Here is an 18,302-nt window from a genome sequence, read left to right as displayed (position 1 = left end):
GGTTGTGTGGTGTGTGTGTGCGGAGGGGTGGGGGGGACTTCTGTTGCTGGATGATAAGAAGTCTCTAGCCTAGGAAGTTTCGAGTTTCTCCTTGCCAAGGTCGGTCCACTACAGGTGGGCGACTGCAAGCCCGGGGCGAACGCTTGGCTCCAAGCCCGTCCTGGACAGCCGCCGCGCTCGTCCCCTCCAGGCCCGGGCACTGTCGTGGGCCGTGCAGGGCAGGCGCTCCGGGAGCTGTGCGGCGGCGGCTTGAGGAGGCCTGGCGGGCGGCGGCGAGAGGCTGTGCCCCAGTTTGTGTCCAATCAGGGAGTGCGGGCTGTGCCCCGAGCCGGGCAGCAATGCGTAAACAAACCCACGGCAACTCCTCCGCCCCCTTGGCGCGCTCGCCCCGCGCCCGCCGCCGCTGCTGCCGCTACCGCCGCCACAGCGAGCTCCGCTCTCCTCGCGCCCGCCCGCCGGGCTGCCCAGCCCCCCGCCCCGCGCCGCTCGCACCCCCGCTGCCCCGCCCCGCCCCCGTCGGCGCGGGCTCCCTCACCTACCGCCCCACGCGCGCGCGCGCTCACGCACCAGGCGCCCCGCGCGGCCCGCCCGGATCGTGGCCTCTCGAGAGCAAGGTAAGGGCGATGCGCTGAAACCAAGGCGACTTCCCCGCCCGGCACAGCCCGGGGAAGTTTCTGGCGTGGCTGTTTTCCGCTGGGCTAGGGGAAGGCCCCCGGCGCCAAGCGAGCCTGGCGGGCGGGAGGGGGCCGCTCGGCGCCGAGGGTCACAAGTTGCCTAACCTGACATTGGTGCGGGCTGCGCGGCGGGGCGGGCGGCGCACGGAGAGGGGCTGCGCGGCGGGCCCGGCGCTGTGCCGGCTAGGGGAGGGCCCGGAGGAACTTTCTCCTCCCCAGAGGGGCGCCTGCCAGCCCCGGCAGCGGCCCCGTCACAGAAGCAGCGGCTCCCGGGCTGGAGGGAGACCATGAAATGTGTTTGAAGAAGCTGACGCAGTTTGTGACGCTCGCAGCTTCCTGATGGGGACCGGCAACAGTAGCGCCTTCGCCTTAGAGGGACTAGCCGAGTCGGCGCTCGGCCCTTCCCCCGCCCCGGAGCCGTGCGTCCAGGCGCCTAGTTCGGGGGCCGCTGGCTCAGGGTGCGAGCATCTCCTCCGGGCCGGGAGACGGGCCCCGGTAGCGCGCGTCGCTTCCGTTTTGATTAGCTTGGGTTATTATATAAGATGTCACGGAGAGGAAAGGGGCGAGCGGGAGGCGCGTCGGCGAGGACGCTCTGGCCTTCCGCGAGTGGCAGGGAGCGGCAAGAGGCTGGGCCGGGCGGGGACCCACCTGTGCGCCCTCCGCGCCCCCTGCGGGCGCCGCCCGCGCGCGTGTCAGGGTGGGGTAGGGGAACAACCGTGCCCGCCACTCCCCTCCCAGCCCCAGGAACACTTGGGCCGCGGCCGAAATGTGCTGTTTCCTCTCCGCCCCCTCTCCTGGGTCTACACGTTTCTGGCTCCAGGCGTTTGTACTTTGAAACATTTGTTTAATATTAAGGAAGCTGCGTGTGCGGCCGTCATAGTACGCCCGGAACGTGTGGCAGTGAGCTCCAGGGCGGTGAATGAATCATCGCCCCGCGGACCCGGCTTGGATGATTCATGCGGGGTACACACACGCGCGCGTACTCGCCGTGTGCCTCAGACCCAGGGAGAGCGGCCCTTCTGCAGTGATGACGCCTGGAGGGGCGGAGGAGAGCTAGTGCAAAAGGGCGACGGGTTTCCCTCCCTTCCACATTAACTTTGAGGGTGTCAGGTTCCCCATTTTCCCCAAGGCTTGTTTCGCGTTTTTGGATGGGTGACAAAATTCTACCTGGCTGCTTTAATGAACCGGTGGAGGAAAGCGGATTCGCTGCAGAGTTTGGTACTATCTCATTCAGAATTTGGATGGTGTCGAGTGAGGGAGGTATCGGACTCTGAAGGAATCTTTCTAATAATTTCATCTACTAAAGCAGCTATTCAGTAATCAGCAAATATAAAAAGTAAGTGTATCTTTAAAAAATAAGTGACTCCTTAAGTGGATGGTCTGAAAGATTACATTTTGGGCTTTTTGTTTGTTTGTTTTAAAGGCCAAATTCTAGACAACACCTAGTTTACCATTCATAAACAGATTTTTTTCTCCCACTGTGAACACCCTTAAACACTAACTTGACTCATTCCCATCCCACTCCACACTTATAGGATGAATAAAGTTTTGTCATCATATTAGGCTCCTCTCAAATAGTGGCTATTCACCCAGGCCCTCTCCATTACTCTACTAACCTCTTGACCCTTTCCACCTCAACCACCCTATGCTGCCCTATTTGATTTTCTTCATAGCATATAATTGTGTTCGGTATATTGTTTAGGTCCCATCTCTTCTTACAGAAATGTAAGCTCCACTGTGGTAGGGGATTTCATTTGTTCACTGCGTATAACCCTAACATCTAGAACAGTGCCTGGTATATATTAGGCTCTCGGAATTTATTGAAGAGTGAATAAATTAACTCTTTTCCTGGTTTCTTGGTAGGGCTGTCTTTGACAGTTTGAATGGAATGCGTTTTATGGGAAGTCACCACGGTGATAAAGTTTTAATTTTCTCTTTTGACTTCTAATTTTGATTGATTTCTGTCTTCTGTGCTGTTAACTTACAGCACAAGATGGCTTTAAGCATCCTAACCTTATGGTATGAAGGAAGAAGGCATTTGGATCCTTGTCAAGAAAAAGTGCATTACTGTGTAGGTTAGTGGATGATTAAAAATATTATCTGTGCTACTTGAAAAAGTAGTGCAAAACACTGAAGCGGAATCTACAAAGTAAAATTCTCACATTCCTGTATGTTCCCACTCATTTCAAATATTGATATTCCATATTCCTTCCTCCCCACTACTTGTAAACCATCCTCAAACTTAGCTGTAGTATGGGAAGGTCTATAGTAGATGTGAAGTATTAATTTGACTAAATGAATACAAGATATATTCTACAGAGGCCTTAATTCAAATTTATTGTTGTGGTCAATGTCAGTAACTCCATAGATGAGTGCATAATAGTTGTTTAAAATTACAGTGTAAAAAATACAGTTATAAAGTAAACATCTTAAATGAATTGTAAAGAATTAAAGATTACTCAGGAATGTGATGAAAGAAGGATTTTTGGATACTCTTCTAGATGATTAACTTTGATAAACTTTATGTTATATAAATAATAAACGTTGGATGCATACTAATCAGTTTTAATCTTGTAGCAATACTTTTTATAATTTAGTACTCCAAAGTTAAAGAAGGGTGTGCACTTTTCATAACAGTAACTGTGATCACTTTAGAAGCTTAATCTCAAGAGTGATCTCAAAGAAGATCAAATTTTAGAGCTAAAAGAGACCTTGAAATTATTTGGCACAGTTCTTTTCTTTTTAACAATCTGTTTACTGAGGAAATTAAGGCATAGTGAGATGATTTGCTCAAGATGCAGTCTGGGATTAGAACTGAGTCCTGATTCCTATTCTAGGCCTTACATTGTTGGAAGTCCCTGAATTAACCAGAGCGCCCATGGGGCAGTGGAGGTCCTCCCATCAGTAGATGCAGGCAGCAAAAGTATGTGTTTTCCAACTTTGTACCCTCCAGTATCCCTGGACATCTAGGTACTGAATGAAACTTGTTGAATGTGGTTGGACAAATGAATTTTTAAGTTGAAAATGTATTAAAGAAGGGAAAAGCAGGAAAACAAATTTATTTTCTAGATTGAAGACGTTTTCTGAGAATAGAATGAGAATGTTGGGGGCTGAAGAATGTAGCTCAGTGGTAGAGCACTCATTTAGCAAGTAATCAAGGAAATCAAGGCCCTAGGTTTGATTTCCCCAGCATCCAAGAAAGGGGCTTGGGAGTCAACCTACAACAGTGTAGAGCTGGGAATATTGCTCAATGGTAGAGGTCTTGTCTGAAAAGCATGAGGCCCTGGGTTCGACCCCCAGCACCACAAAAATAATTAACGAATAAATTAATTTGTTTTTTTAAAAAACAGAGCAAGAGAGAGAATGAGAAAATGTTAGCAGTAAATAACCTTAAAATCAGTAAAAGTACTGATTAATTGCTAAGTTTTCATGCTCCCAAGATTTTTTTTAATGACTTAAAACTTATTAAGTATTCACATCACTTAGTTGGCATATTCACTGGAGAAACAGTAGGAGACAGGAGTCAGAACATCAAGTAGGGCTTGTATATGCCACAGTATTCAATAGAAAAGCCAAGTCTTTCCAGCCAACCAGTTGGGGCTGAAACTCAGCTCTGCTTCTAACAAGCAGTATTCTATACAGCAAGCTACTTAATGTCATGGGAAATTCTCTCATCTCTAAAGCGTGTATGTGGTGGTGGTAGGGTGCCCTTTACCTTGAAGGATTGTTGTGATACTGGCATAATGTGTAAAGAGTCTGCTTGCTATGTATGAGGCCCTTGATAAGTAATAAGTGCTGTAGTTACAACTATTGATTCGTATGACTATGGGGATCAGCATAATCTCTAATTCTTCAAATTCCTCAACTATAGAATTGGTGGTTGGGATGGGGGAAGGATCTCTAATGTCTTATCCGACACTTTATGATTTAGGGAACCAATTAAAATACACAATTCAGCGATTTTAGTTTAAGTAAAATGATTTCTATACTCTTGATCTAATGAGAGGAACTACAAAATAATGTTTAGTTTCTAGGCCTAAGAATTTGCTTTAATTAACTTTGATGAAATGAAGTATAATTTATTATTTTATTATTATTAAATAATATTTGTATCCTAAAATAATAAAATAATATTATTTTATTATTATAGGATACAAATGTAAATTGAATGTTCTCTTATTCAGCTTACTATAGGTCAGGCAGTACAAGGAGGACATGGGTTAATCAGACATGGAATCTTTCCTTTGAGAAGCTCAACAGTCATATAGAGGGTAAAACAGGTAATGAGAGCCTGTGTTACGTGGAAGAACTATGACAGAGGCACAAAGAAAATGCTTTTCAGAGAAGGAAAAAAAATCTATTACTAGGCAAAAATTTGGGGAAAGAATTGCTGAGAGCCAAGGCGGAGTCTGTATGGCCACTGGCATTTTGCCAACAGTATTGATTGACAGGCAAGGCATTACTATCCGCCTCTGCTGCAACTTTTGAGTTCTCGCACTATTTTGGAGTTCTCCTGGGGATTTCCGGGGATTCCCCGAGAGTTCCCATTGGTTGGGGAAGTGCAGGAGGAGGGATTTCCGGGAGAGATATTTCCGGCTGGGGGTTCCTGGACAAGCCTCCTGGCGTTCGGGAGGATTCCCCGGGAGCTGTGTGAAGTGTTTTCCTGCAGTTCAAAAATAAAGTTTGTTCCTGCTTGAGTGGCTCGTGATTTGTGCCCAGCCAGACTGCGGCAATTGGCGGCCCATGCGGGGAACGTCTGAAGCTTCTGGGTAAGTGAAATTGCTTGCCCCTAAGGGAAGGCGAGAGAATGGGTGACCATTTTAAAAAACAATGTGTTCTTGTTTTGATTTGTTTTGTGTTTGTTTCAAGCTGCCTATCCCTAGAATTTTCTCAGGCAGATTGAGAAAAATGGTTGGCTCAAGGTTTGAAGTTGTTCGCCCCTGAGGAAGAGATAGAAATAGACCACAAATGCACATATCAAGAAAATAGGAAAATTGATACAACGATTTTTTGTTCCATTCTGTTTCGGTTTTGTTTTGTGTTACCTTATTGGGTTGCGTTATCTTTATAACAGATTAGAAATTAGTAAAAAACAAACTGAAAGAGTGTTAAGTAAATTGTTAGAGGTTCAGACCATGGAGAAAGACATTTTAGATCAAGCAAAAGAGAAGGTCTCTCAAGCTAGTCAGACAGAGGAAGAAAATATAAAGGAAGAAAGCTTAGAGGAGAAACAGCTATTAGGGAAAAAGCTACAACAGGAGGCTTCTACTAACACTGTTCTATCACCAGAGGGCGTAATTCAACCAACAGCTCCCCCTATGGAGATAGCTGAGTGGCCCTCAAACCCCGTAGTTGATAGATGGGATCCTGAGACAGGACCTCAAAGATTAGCATGCCCTGTACTTGAGCAGGCAGGAGGGCAGCGAATTCACCGTGCTTTAGATTTCAAAACAGTGAAGCAGTTAAAGGAGGCTGTAACAACCTATGGTCCTCAAGCACCGTTCACTGTAAGCATGGTCGAATCCATTACCAACTTGGACATGACGCCAGCAGATTGGGCTAGTATGTGTAAATCTGTGCTAAACGGAGGACAATATTTGTTATGGAAGGTTGCCAATGAGGAATTTTGCAGGGAGACAGCTAGGCGAAATGCAGCAGCCGGTTACCCTCAAAGAAATCTAGATATGTTGTTAGGAAAAGGACCTTATGAGGGTCAACGGCAACAAATTGAATATGATCCTGGCGTATACGCACAAATTGCTGTAGATGCAGTTAGGGCATGGAAAACTTTACAGGGGCATGGAGATTTACAAGGTCAATTATCTAAGGTAATACAAGGAACTAATGAACCTTACGCTGAATTTGTAGATAGGCTTATTCAAGCAGCTTCCAGAATTTTTGGGGATACAGAACAGGCAATGCCATTTATAAAACAACTGGCTTATGACCAAGCAAATCGTTGCTGCAGAGAGGTCATTAGACCATGGAGACATGAAGATTTAAACACATATATTAAATTATGTAGAGACATTAATGAACAAGGGCAAGTCTTAGCAGCAGTACAACAGGCTTTAGATGCCAGGCCAAAAACATGCTATAATTGTGATCAAACAGGACATTTTAAAAGGAGTTGCCCCATAGGAGGAGGGTTTAACAAAGCTAGGTATCAAAGGAATAGAATACCGGGTATTTGCCCACGATGCCGTAGAGGGAAACATTGGGCTAATGAATGCTGTTCTCAAACCACCATAGAGGGTATTCCGTTATCAAAAAACAGACAAGGACCAAGTGTTTACCCACGATATCGTGGAGAAAGGCATCGGGCTCCATTGCCAAAAAACGGACAGGGGGGCCCAATGCTCCGGGGCCCACGACCACAAATGTACGGGGCACTGGAGGAACCCAGAAACACCATGGAGGAACCCAGCAACACCATCAGGGTAGTGCCCAGGACACATTATCCATCAGATCTCTCATCAGACGAACCAGAGGGAGTGCAGGGTTGGACATCTGCGCCTCCGCCAGAGCAGTACTAACTCCAGAGATGGGAGTTCAAATCATTCCCACAGGAGTAAAAGGACCTCTTCCCCAAAGAACAGTAGGCTTATTGTTAGGACACAGTTCTTCTACGCTAAAAGGACTTATGATAAGTCCCGGGGTAATTGATCCCGATTATGAAGGTGAAATAAAAATTATAGCTAGTTCTCCAAAGGGTATATCAGTAATTTCACCAGGAGATAGAATAGCACAGTTATTAATAATACCCAGCCTACATGATAAATTTTCCAGTAGTACTATAGAAAGAGGTTCCAGGGGATTAGGCTCCACAGGTGTAGATTGGGCTATGCTGTCTTTAAATTTAGATTCTCGCCCCATGCTAAAACTAAATATTCAAGGACATGACTTTAATGAGTTACTGGACACAGGTGCTGACCTTAGCATCATATCTTGTCAAGAATGGCCAAAACATTGGCCATTACAACAAGCCACTCAAACGCTTCGAGGCCTAGGAGTGGCAACTAATCCCCATAGAAGTGCAATGGTATTAGATTGGAAGGATCCTGAAGGATGTGAAGGAACTATACAGCCCTATGTATTGTATCATCTTCCTATAAATTTATGGGGATGAGATGTCCTAGATCAATTAGGCTTGACATTAACAAATAACATCAATCCAAATGCGCCCACTATTAGGGCTAGACAAGGTTTCAGGAAAGAAAAAAGATTAGGAGAACAAGGTATAGCAGCACCAATTCAAATAGATCAAGGAATAAATAGACATGGACTGGGTTTTCAGAAGGGGTCTCTGAGGCAATAAAAATTACTTGGAAATCAGATAGACCAGTATGGGTTCCTCAGTGGCCCCTGACTAAAGAAAAGATACAAGCAGCCCATGACCTGGTCAAACAACAATTAGCGGAGGGACATATACAACCTTCCGTTACAATACTCCCATTTTTTGTCATTAAAAAGAAATCTGGTAAATGGAGATTATTGCAAGATTTAAGAGCCATTAATAATGAGATGGTTATTATGGGACCTGCTCAATCGGGGATTCCTCAATTGTCTGCTTTGCCAAAAACCTGGTACGTTTTAGCTATAGATATTAAAGATTTTTTTTTTCAATTCCAATTCATCCTGAGGATAGTCCACATTTTGCATTTACTATCCCTGCACTGAATCATGAAGGTCCTGATCAGAGATATGAATGGAAAGTACTCCCTCAAGGGATGGCTAACAGCCCAACTATGTGTCAAATTTATGTTAACAAAGCAATCCAGCCACTTAGAAATCAAAATCCTAAACTACAAATATTTCACTATATGGATGATGTATTGTTAGCACACAAAGATAAAAACACATTGCTAGAATGTTATGCCACACTTACAAATTTATTAAAAAATTATAATCTAGAGATAGCAATAGATAAAGTATAATTAAATCTTCCAATTAATTATTTAGGAGTTCTATTATCCTCAACCATGGTCCATCCACCAAAAATTCAAATACGAGTAGATCAATTCAAATCACTTAACGACTTTCAAAAGTTATTAGGAGACATAAATTGGATAAGGCCTTATCTAGGCATACCAACAGGAGAGTTGGGACCTTTATTTGATATCCTAAAAGGTCCATCAGATCCAAATTCACCCCGCATGTTAACGCCTGAAGCAAGAAAGGCATTAAAAATTATTGAAACATATATGGAAAATATGCATTTGGATAGAATTTATATAAGTTTGCCTTTATTATTTATTGTACTGCCAACAAAAAATATTCCTACAGGAGTATTTTGGCAAGAAGGTCCATTATTGTGGATACATTTATCTTATTCTCCTAACACTATTCTTACTAGGTATCCTGAGGCTGTAGGACAATTAATAGTCAAAGGAATAAAAGCAGCAAAGGGAGTGTTTGGAATTTCTCCCAATAAAATTATTACTGCATATACTATGGATCAAATTGATGAGTTAGCTAATGAGTTAAATACTTGGGCAATAATCATGTGTAAATCTAATGTTTCATTTGATAATCACTTACCATCTAATCCTTTGTTGTCTTTTTGGTCTTCGCATCCTGTAGTTTTTCCAAAAATGACAAGAAAAACCCCTATCATGAATGCTCCAAATGTATTCACTGATGGGTCAAATAATGGTACAGCAGCAGTAGTTACCCCTGATCAAACTTTTACATTTTTAGTACCCAAACAATCAGCTCAAAAGGTAGAGCTTAATGCAGTATTACAAGCTTTTGTGATGTTTAAAGATTCTGTATTTAATTTATTTTCTGATAGTCAGTATATAGTTAATGCTATAGTATCCCTTGAAGATGCTGGCAGGATTTCCCCTTCCTCTACTATTTTCTCTTTGTTTTCTGCTATACAAAGTCTAATCTGGAACAGAAAAGATCCATTCTTTATAGGACATATCAGAGCACATACAGGATTGCCTGGAGCCCTTAGTTTGGGAAACGATTTAGCGGATAAAACTACACATGACATACATATTTTCTCTACACTAGAAGAAGCTACACATTTTCATAAAAGGTTCCATGTCAATGCTAATACTTTACAAAAGCGTTTAAAAATAACTAAGGAACAAGCTAGACAAATAATAAAACAATGTCAAAATTGTGTGACCTTTTTACCACAAGTTAATCTGGGGTCAATCCTAGAGGACTGATACCTAACCATATTTGGCAGATGGACGTCACACACTTGCCAGAATTTGGAAAATTAAAATATTTGCATGTTACAGTTGATACTTCTTCCGGATTTTTGATGGGCTCCCTTCATGCCGGAGAAAAAACTAAAGATGTTATAGCTCATTGCTTACAAAATTTTGTCACTGTGGGCGTTCCAAGACAGTTAAAAACAGATAATGGTCCTGGTTATACTTCTACCTCTTTTAAACAATTTTGCTCATCATTTGGCATTACTCATATAACAGGAATCCCATACAATCCTCAGGGACAAGGCATAGTTGAAAGAGCTCATCAAACTATTAAAATGTACTTATTAAAGCAAAAAGAGGGAATTGGAAAGGGGTATATATCACCCAAAGATAAACTTAAAATAACCCTTTTTACTCTAAACTTTTTAAATTTGGATTCATCAGGGCTTAGTGCTGCAGAAAGGCATATGTGTCCAAAAAATGTACATAAGCCTAAGGTACTTTGGAAGGATATTCTAACAGGACAATGGAAAGGTCCTGACCCAGTGATTGTCTGGAGTCGGGGTTCTGTTTGTGTTTTTCCACAGGGAGAACAGCAGCCGATTTGGATTCCAGAGAGATTAACTAAAACAATTTCTACAAACCAAAAGGAAGATGATTTGACTCAAATCCATAACAGCTGATATCCAGAACTCCAGTTTGGCTATTCTTACATCTGCGACAGTGATTAACCAGGATGCTTTTTTTCAATATTTATTTTATTATTTGCCTTTTCCCACATCATAAAGTTCTATTTTATTTTTGAGCTCATACAGACCTAGGTTAATGTTTTTCTGATCAGTTTTATTTTTTGACTGTGGAGTTTTTAAGCATTGCAATGGAGATTTCACCTAGGTAAAGCTACAAGGCCTTTACTATTGTCTTATGTGTTGTATGTTATGTGTGCACACTTCTGTTTTGTGTTGTATGTCTGTATGTGCGTATGTCCATATATCATATATGAGGAGCGCTCATGAATAAATGGATCCGAATTTTTTGATTCACGTGATTTTAATGGTTTAATTTAGATTGGGTAAACAGCTGTTGAAAATTGTTTTAATATGTGAACAAATAAGGAGGTTAACAGATGTGTTTGTTTACTTTCACCTTTCCTTCTCATTATATTTAATAATTCTGTTCAGGATAATGTAAATTGTTCAAAAATTGTTTTCTTAGTGCCTGTTGGAATGTTACATAATTTTTTTCTTAGCATCATTGCCAGAATTCCTATCTTCATCCCAGTGCCGTTGAAGACAAAGATAAAACCAAACTACAGCTTCTTCGATAGTTATCACAACAAACTGTATAAACTGATGCATCAATGAATAATAACTCAACAAGTAATGCTCAATCAAGGAGTCGATTTACTTTGGGAGGAAATTGACATATTGACAGATTCCTCTGCTTTGAACTGCTTGGAGAACTTGCCTGGACTATGTATCACTTGTATGCATTGTGAACTATCTGTTGGTGCAGCGAATTGTGGTAGTGCTGGAGTATTTTTGCTGATGGTGTCATCGGTGGTACAATTTTTCAAAGGAGCCCTCAATTGGCTTAGTGTCATGGCATTTTGCATCCTCCTCCCTCCTACTAGTGATGGTCTAAAATTTGGGGGCCAACAGAGGTGAGGCAAAGAACCTCACCCCCCACTGGCACCAAGGCCAAATTTGGGGGCCAACAGAGGTGAGGCAAAGAACCTCACCCCCCCACTGGTGCAAAGGCCTATCCACAAGTATGGCTGTATGCTGGACCGGTAGTCAGTGACGGGTATGATCCAATTGCAGTGGTACCAACCTAAGACAGGAGGCTGACGCCTAGAGGTCAGTTCATCCGATGACGGGTAAGGACCATATGTTGAATTGGACTGCCTAACAGGCACGGTCCCTAAGCCACATTGCTTGTTGTTTAATTAAACAAAAAGGGGGAGATGCTGAGAGCCAGGGTGGAGTCTGTATGGCCCCTGGCATTTTGCCAACAGTATTGATTGACAGGCAAGGCATTACTATCCGCCTCTGCCGCAACTTTTGAGTTCTCGCACTATTTTGGAGTTCTCGTGGGGATTTCCGGGGATTCCCCAAGAGTTCCCATTGGTTGGGGAAGTGCAGGAGGAGGGATTTCCGGGAGAGATATTTCCGGCTGGGGGTTCCTGGACGAGCCGCCTGGCGTTCAGGAGGATTCCCCGGGAGCTGTGTGAAGTGTTTTCCTGCAGTTCAAAAATAAAGTTTGTTCCTGCTTGAGTGGCTCGTGATTTGTGCCCAGCCAGACTGCGGCAAAGAATTAGGGAATTTTGAGCAAGGCCTTAAAGAATTGGTTGGACATCAACTGGCAGAAATTTGGAAACAAGCCTTTATTAAGATTTGAAGCAAAAAATATAGGAGCTTATGCAGGAATGGAGAAGAAAGTGGTTATGATGGAGATTGAGGAGCATGGAAGCAGTTTAATGGGAGAGAAGGCGGCATGGGAAGATTAGGAACACATTGTGAAGCATCTCAAATGCTAGACTAAGCCTGTTGATTAGAGAACCACCAAAGATATGCTAAGTGGGGAAATGGTGTGTTCAAAGCTGTGCTTTAAGACTGATCTGCATTGGGAACCATGGGTAGTCCCAGTCAGGAAACTGTTAAAATAGCCTCCAGAAAAGAAGGGATGATAACCTAAATTAGGGTGGGGGCAGGCGGGTTGGCTGAGATACATTTAGAAGTACATGCAAGAGAACTTATTGGCTCATTGCATGTGGGAGTTGAGGGAGAATCAAAAATAGAAGCTGAGTAACCAAGGATGGGATTGACAGGAATTCAAATAGATGGTCAGGAAAAACCACTAATAATATACCTGCAGGTAGTGCTCAATCAATAAATATCTGTCTAATTTATGGAGATGTTTATATATTAGGAATTGGATATGTTAACTTTTTTGTGCCTAAGAACTATCCAGATGAATGAGAACCATTAAAACAGAAAGTTTGGAGGCATTCTTTTGGGGGAGGATAATAAACCTATGAGAATATCCAGAGTGTGTAGGTGAGAATAATAAAAGGCCTGGGCAGAGCCTTGGGAAAGAATATTTGAAGGCTTGGAGGAAGACAGAAGGTAGCAGCCAAGATACTGAAAAAAGAAGCATAAGAGAATGAGGAAAACATAGGTGATATGGTTTATATATTAGGTTTGATCCTCAGCACCACATAATAATTTTAAAAAGTTATTATGTTTACCTACAACTAAAAATATTTTTTAGAAAAAGAAAGGCAAGGAAGGAGAATTTGAAGGAGTCTGATAAAATTGAGGGGCTGAAATTGAAAAATTGCAGGTGCTCATTAGATTTGTCAGTGAGACCATTATTAGTAGCCTTTGAAGAGCAGGGTTCATTAGGCAATGGAAACAGGTCAGTTGGATACCTGAGGTATGCCTGAATGCAAAGGAAATGGAGAGAGCAAATATAAACTGTGGCTAATCTATGAAAATTGAAGAACTTAATAATGAAGGTAATGAATGGATGTGAAATTTTCTTAAATAAAAGACTGCACAGAAAGCCCCGGACTGTTTGTGGAGGGAGTAGCTACCAATGGAGGGGAAGAAATTGAAGACCAAGGGAGCAAGTAAGAGGAGAATTAATGTGCCACGCAGTCCTCAGGAAGGACAGGAGCAAAATAGGGTGACCTTATATCTGGATTACCCAGGACAAGTATCAGTTCATACTTGTTATCCAAGTTTAATTAATTATGGAATAATATTTGGACAGATAATACCCATTTTTAATCTAAAACAAATTCTTCTGAAAACAAATTATTTGATTACCCTAATTATGATAAAGAAGTTTTTTTTTGTGAAAAAAATAAAACATGGTGATAAGACAAGAAAAACAAATAAAAAGTATACTGATTGGGAAGGAAGATAAAAGTGTCATTATTTGAAGATAACATTATTCTATATAAAACATCTGAAATAACCAGAAAAACCTCCTAAAACTAATAAGCAGTTATAGCAGAGGTACAGGATACAAGGTTAATATACAAAAATTAATCACTTTCATAAATACAAGAAATGAAATGACAAAATTTGAAATGAAGAATATAGTCCAATTTACATTAGCATCCAAAAAGAAATGAAATACTTAGGTATGAACCTAACAACATGTATAATATCCATGTGAGGAAAACTATAAAACTGATTAAGTAAATCAAAGAAAAAACTTAAATAGATGGAAAGAGATTCTACGTTCACAAAGAGGAAGACTCAACATTGTCAAGACTTCCCAATTTGATTTATAGATTCAGTGCAATCTCAGTCAAAATTCTGGCAAGTTATTTTGTGGATATTGACAATTTTTCTACTCTAAGGTTTATAAAGAAAGACAAAAGAAACTCTAGATAGGGCAGAGGGGTTGGAGGGGAAGGGAGGGGGTGTGGGGTTAGAAATGATGGTGGAACATGATAATCATTATTATCCAAAGTACATGTATGAAGACATGAATTGGTGTGAATATACTTTGTATACAACCAGAGATATGAAAAACTGTGCTGTATATTGTAATAAGAATTGTAATGCATTCAGCTGTCATATATAAATTTAAAAAAAAAAGAAAGAAACTCAAGAAAGGCAAGAGACCCAGAACAGCCAACACAATAGTGAAGGAGAACAACAAAATTAGAAGAAAGATAAACAACCTAACTTTAAGACTTACCATAAATCTGTAGTAATCCAGGCAATTTGGTACTGACAAAAGATTAAACAAATAGATCAGTGGAATGGAATAGAGATACCAGAAATGGACCTACATAAAGATAATTGACTTTGAAAAAAGAGAAAAGGCAATAAAATGAAGAGAGCATCTTTTCAGCAAATGGTGTTGGAACAATTGGACATCCACATGAAAAAAATAAATCTAGATACAGACCTATACTCATTACAAAAATTAACTCAAAATGAATCACAGCCCTGAATATTAAGTTATAGAACTCCTAGAAGATAGCATAGGAGAAAATATATCAGACCTTTGATTTGGCGATAGCTTTTTAGATATGACATCAAAGGCATGATTCAGGGAATAAAGATTTGATAAACTATGCTTTTATTAAAATTTTTCAAAAGTCTGCCTCACAAAGGACATTGTCAAGAGAATAAAAAATGAGCCCGTAGACGGAGAAACAATATTTGGGGAAGACACACCTAATAAAGGACTATAACTCAAATATACAAATAACTCTTATAATTCAATAATAAAAAAACACCCAAATTTAAAAAAATGGGCCAAAGTCCTTAACAGACATCTCACCAAAAGAAAATATACAACTGGCAAATAAACATATGAAAAGATGTTCCACATCAAGCACCATCAGGAAAATGCAAATTAAAACAAGTGATATACCACTATATACCTCTTAGAATGGCCAAAATCTAGAACACTGACAATACCTAATGGTAACAAGGAAATGGAACCACAGAAACATTCATTGCTAGTGAGAATGCCAAATAGTACTGGCATTTTGGAAGACTGTTTGGTGGTTTCTTAGAAAACTACACTTACTTTTACCATGCAATCCAGCAATTTCTTTCCTTGGTGTTTGCCAAAAGGAGTTGGAAACTTCCGTTCACCAAAAAAAATCTGTACAGTGGTATTTATAGCAATTTTATTCATAATTGAAGTAATCAAGATATTCAACTTTGAAGCAACCAATATATCCTTTAGAATAAACTGGTATATCCAAACAATGGGATATTATTTGATGCTAATAAGAAAGGAAGAAATGAGCTATCAAGCCATGAAAAGATTTACGGAGGAAACTTACATGCAGATTAAGAAGTACAAGGAGGCAATCTCAAAAGGCTACATATTGTATGATCAATTTTAATTATATGACATTCTGGAAAAGTAAAAACTATGGAGACGATAAGAAGATCAGGGATTGCCAGGAGTTAGGGTAGAGGGGCAGGGATAAATAGGCCAAACACAGAGGATTTTTAGAGCACCAAAAGTACCCCATATGATACTATAATGATGAAACATGTTGCTATACATCTGTCCAAACCCATAGAATGTTCAAGCAAAAAAGTGCAGATGTGACATGGAGAAAGAGAAATTAGATGAAGGTAAAAGAGGTTCTGAGTTTTAAGGAGCAAAGCTGGGAGAGGGCTGTATTTAAATGTATTGTTCTCTTTTGTTGATTTGCTAGAAATAAGTTGAGAATGAGACATGAAGCTGAGATAGAGGATCCTGAGTCAGAAAGACTTGGAAAGCTGTGGATCTACATGCAATTTGAAGATCCAAAGGTGGAGGCCTGGACAAGTTGCTAGAAGGCTTTGCTCCAGTGATAGCATAAATGGTTATTGTATTCATGACTTTCTCCAGCAATGCTCAGAAAATTTGGAAGTGAAGATGGTGTGGGTATCATTAAAACTTCCAACTCCATATGGGCCCTCAGTTGAGTGGAAGGGGCTAGAGACTGAGTATAGGGATGAGGCCAGCCTGTGTGATGGCTGGTTCTGCAGGAGCAAAGGAGAGTGAGAAATGGGAATCTGGAGGGACATTCTGAGGGTAATGGTAGAGGGCACGAGGAACTTTCAGGGGATTTTATAGAGGGCTCAGTTCTGAGTGATGATGTTATTGCAAAGTGTGGCCGAACTTGAGGATTGTGAAGGGACTCAGGTCATTGGAGGCAGAAGGTCATTAATTGGTCTTGAGTTATGAGACCAAAGTATCAAAATGATTGTATAACAGTGCCAATATCTGTTTTAAAAATTAGAAGAGATTATGCATGTTAAAGCCTTTCTGAGCATTTAGTCCATAGGGTTGGAAAGTGCCTTAAAGATGTTAAGAAGGTATTCCTTCCTTTAAAAGATAAGGAAGCTCTAAATTCTTTCAGACACTTTCTAGAAATGTGCTAAAGATCACAGACATGTGGCAGAGCTGGCACTGGAGAGAACTAGTTTCCCTGAATCTCAGTTAATATTGTCCTGTAGGACAGAATTAATTAAAGTATCCAATCAACAAAATCTTAGAAAGCTTCCCCAAGTACAACTTTTCCAGTACTTTAGAAAACACTAGTGTAAAAGTGCACAGAAATCAGCAAGGAGAGCTATGGTGTACGAAGCCATGTGCTCTGACTTCTAACTAAAGGCAGGTGATGGCATCTTTGAAGAAGACCCATAAAAAACACCACCAGTTTTTAAAAAGATAAGAGTCAATGGGAGGGCTGAGGCTGTAGCTCAGTGGTAAAGTGCTTGCCTCCTATGTGTGAGGCACTGGGCTCAATCCTCAGAACCACATAAAAATAAATAAAGATACTATGTGTTCATCTACAACTAAATAAATATTTTAAAAAATAGGAATTCCCTCTTGAAGTTGTGACTGCATTTAAAAAAAAGAATCAATGGGTAAACAAAATATGAACTTCATTACTAATGAAGGCTAGTTTGGAAAATATACCTTGATGTGAAACCCAAAATGATCTCATGCACCTCCATTCCCCTACTCTAAACTTCACATGGAAAGTTTGAGGCTACAGAACAGAAATACTCACACAGGTTTCTGCCTTTTACTGACCAGGTAGAGAGCAAGAGGAAGAAGCCAAATACTTCATGCTGAATATCTTTGATAGAAAAAGGCCATCCATTTTAGAACTGAGACCTGTGAAACAGTCACACACTTGCTCCACCTCTATGGGGAAGAATATGGTGTAGGATGAGATGCCAGGAGTGGATACCTAATATCCTTCCTTTGGAAACCTCCTGAGTGGCAAAGAGGTGTTGTTTTCCCTTTAACATAAACTTATTGAATACTTATAACTTTGTTTTTGTTTTTGCATTTGAATTGAACTACTCTCTAAGGCATCAGGTGCGTTGTTATGAACTGAGAGTGGATGAGATGACCAAGAACAGTTTGACCACAGACCCTTGGTTTATCAGTTTTGCAATCACACTTCCTGGCTCCCTCCTTCCTCACTGGGCATCTCAGGAAATTCATAGATGTCATGACAGAGACTACCAGCTTTGAGATCCTTAGAAATAAGAACTTCGGAAAAGTAGGGTTTTGTTTTTTTTTTTCCTTTTTCCTTTCTTTTCCCCTTGTAAAATATTTAAGCCTTTTTAGACTTATGTTACTATTTTATGTCCTGATTCTGTCACTATTTTTAATCCTTGCTTTTTTTGTGTGATGATGGGGATCAGACCCAGGACCTCACACATGCAAGGCGAATTCTACCACTGAGCTATATCCCCAGCCTACTATTTGTAATCTTATTAACCAATTATTAAGTGCCCCAGTTTCCTCATCTGTAACATGGGAGAATATAATCTTTGTACTGTCTCCTGAGGATTTGATGTGAAAGTTCTTTGCAAATAGTGATATGCAAATGTAAAGTATCAATACTACCATGGGGGATGCAATGTCAACTGTGAAGTTTGAGAAATTTTATTTTAAA

At 40.9% G+C, this 18,302-nt stretch overlaps 1 protein-coding gene across 1 annotated transcript in view; it reads left to right on the top strand.

Annotated features, from left to right (window-relative positions):
* The first annotated feature begins 552 nt into the window (after positions 1 to 552).
* The window catches only part of Pcgf5 (polycomb group ring finger 5), a 113,519-nt gene continuing 95,769 nt past the window's right edge, over positions 553 to 18,302 (top strand). The window contains exon 1 of the mRNA XM_027939919.2: positions 553 to 614. The gene's annotated coding sequence lies outside the window, so the exon portion shown is untranslated. The remainder of the gene's footprint in view (positions 615 to 18,302) is intronic.

Source organism: Marmota flaviventris, chromosome 4, assembly GCF_047511675.1.
Source record: "Marmota flaviventris isolate mMarFla1 chromosome 4, mMarFla1.hap1, whole genome shotgun sequence".
NCBI lineage: Eukaryota > Metazoa > Chordata > Mammalia > Rodentia > Sciuridae > Marmota > Marmota flaviventris.
The sequence above is the reverse complement of the archived record's forward strand: the minus strand, read 5'-3'. Positions and strand labels throughout refer to the sequence as shown.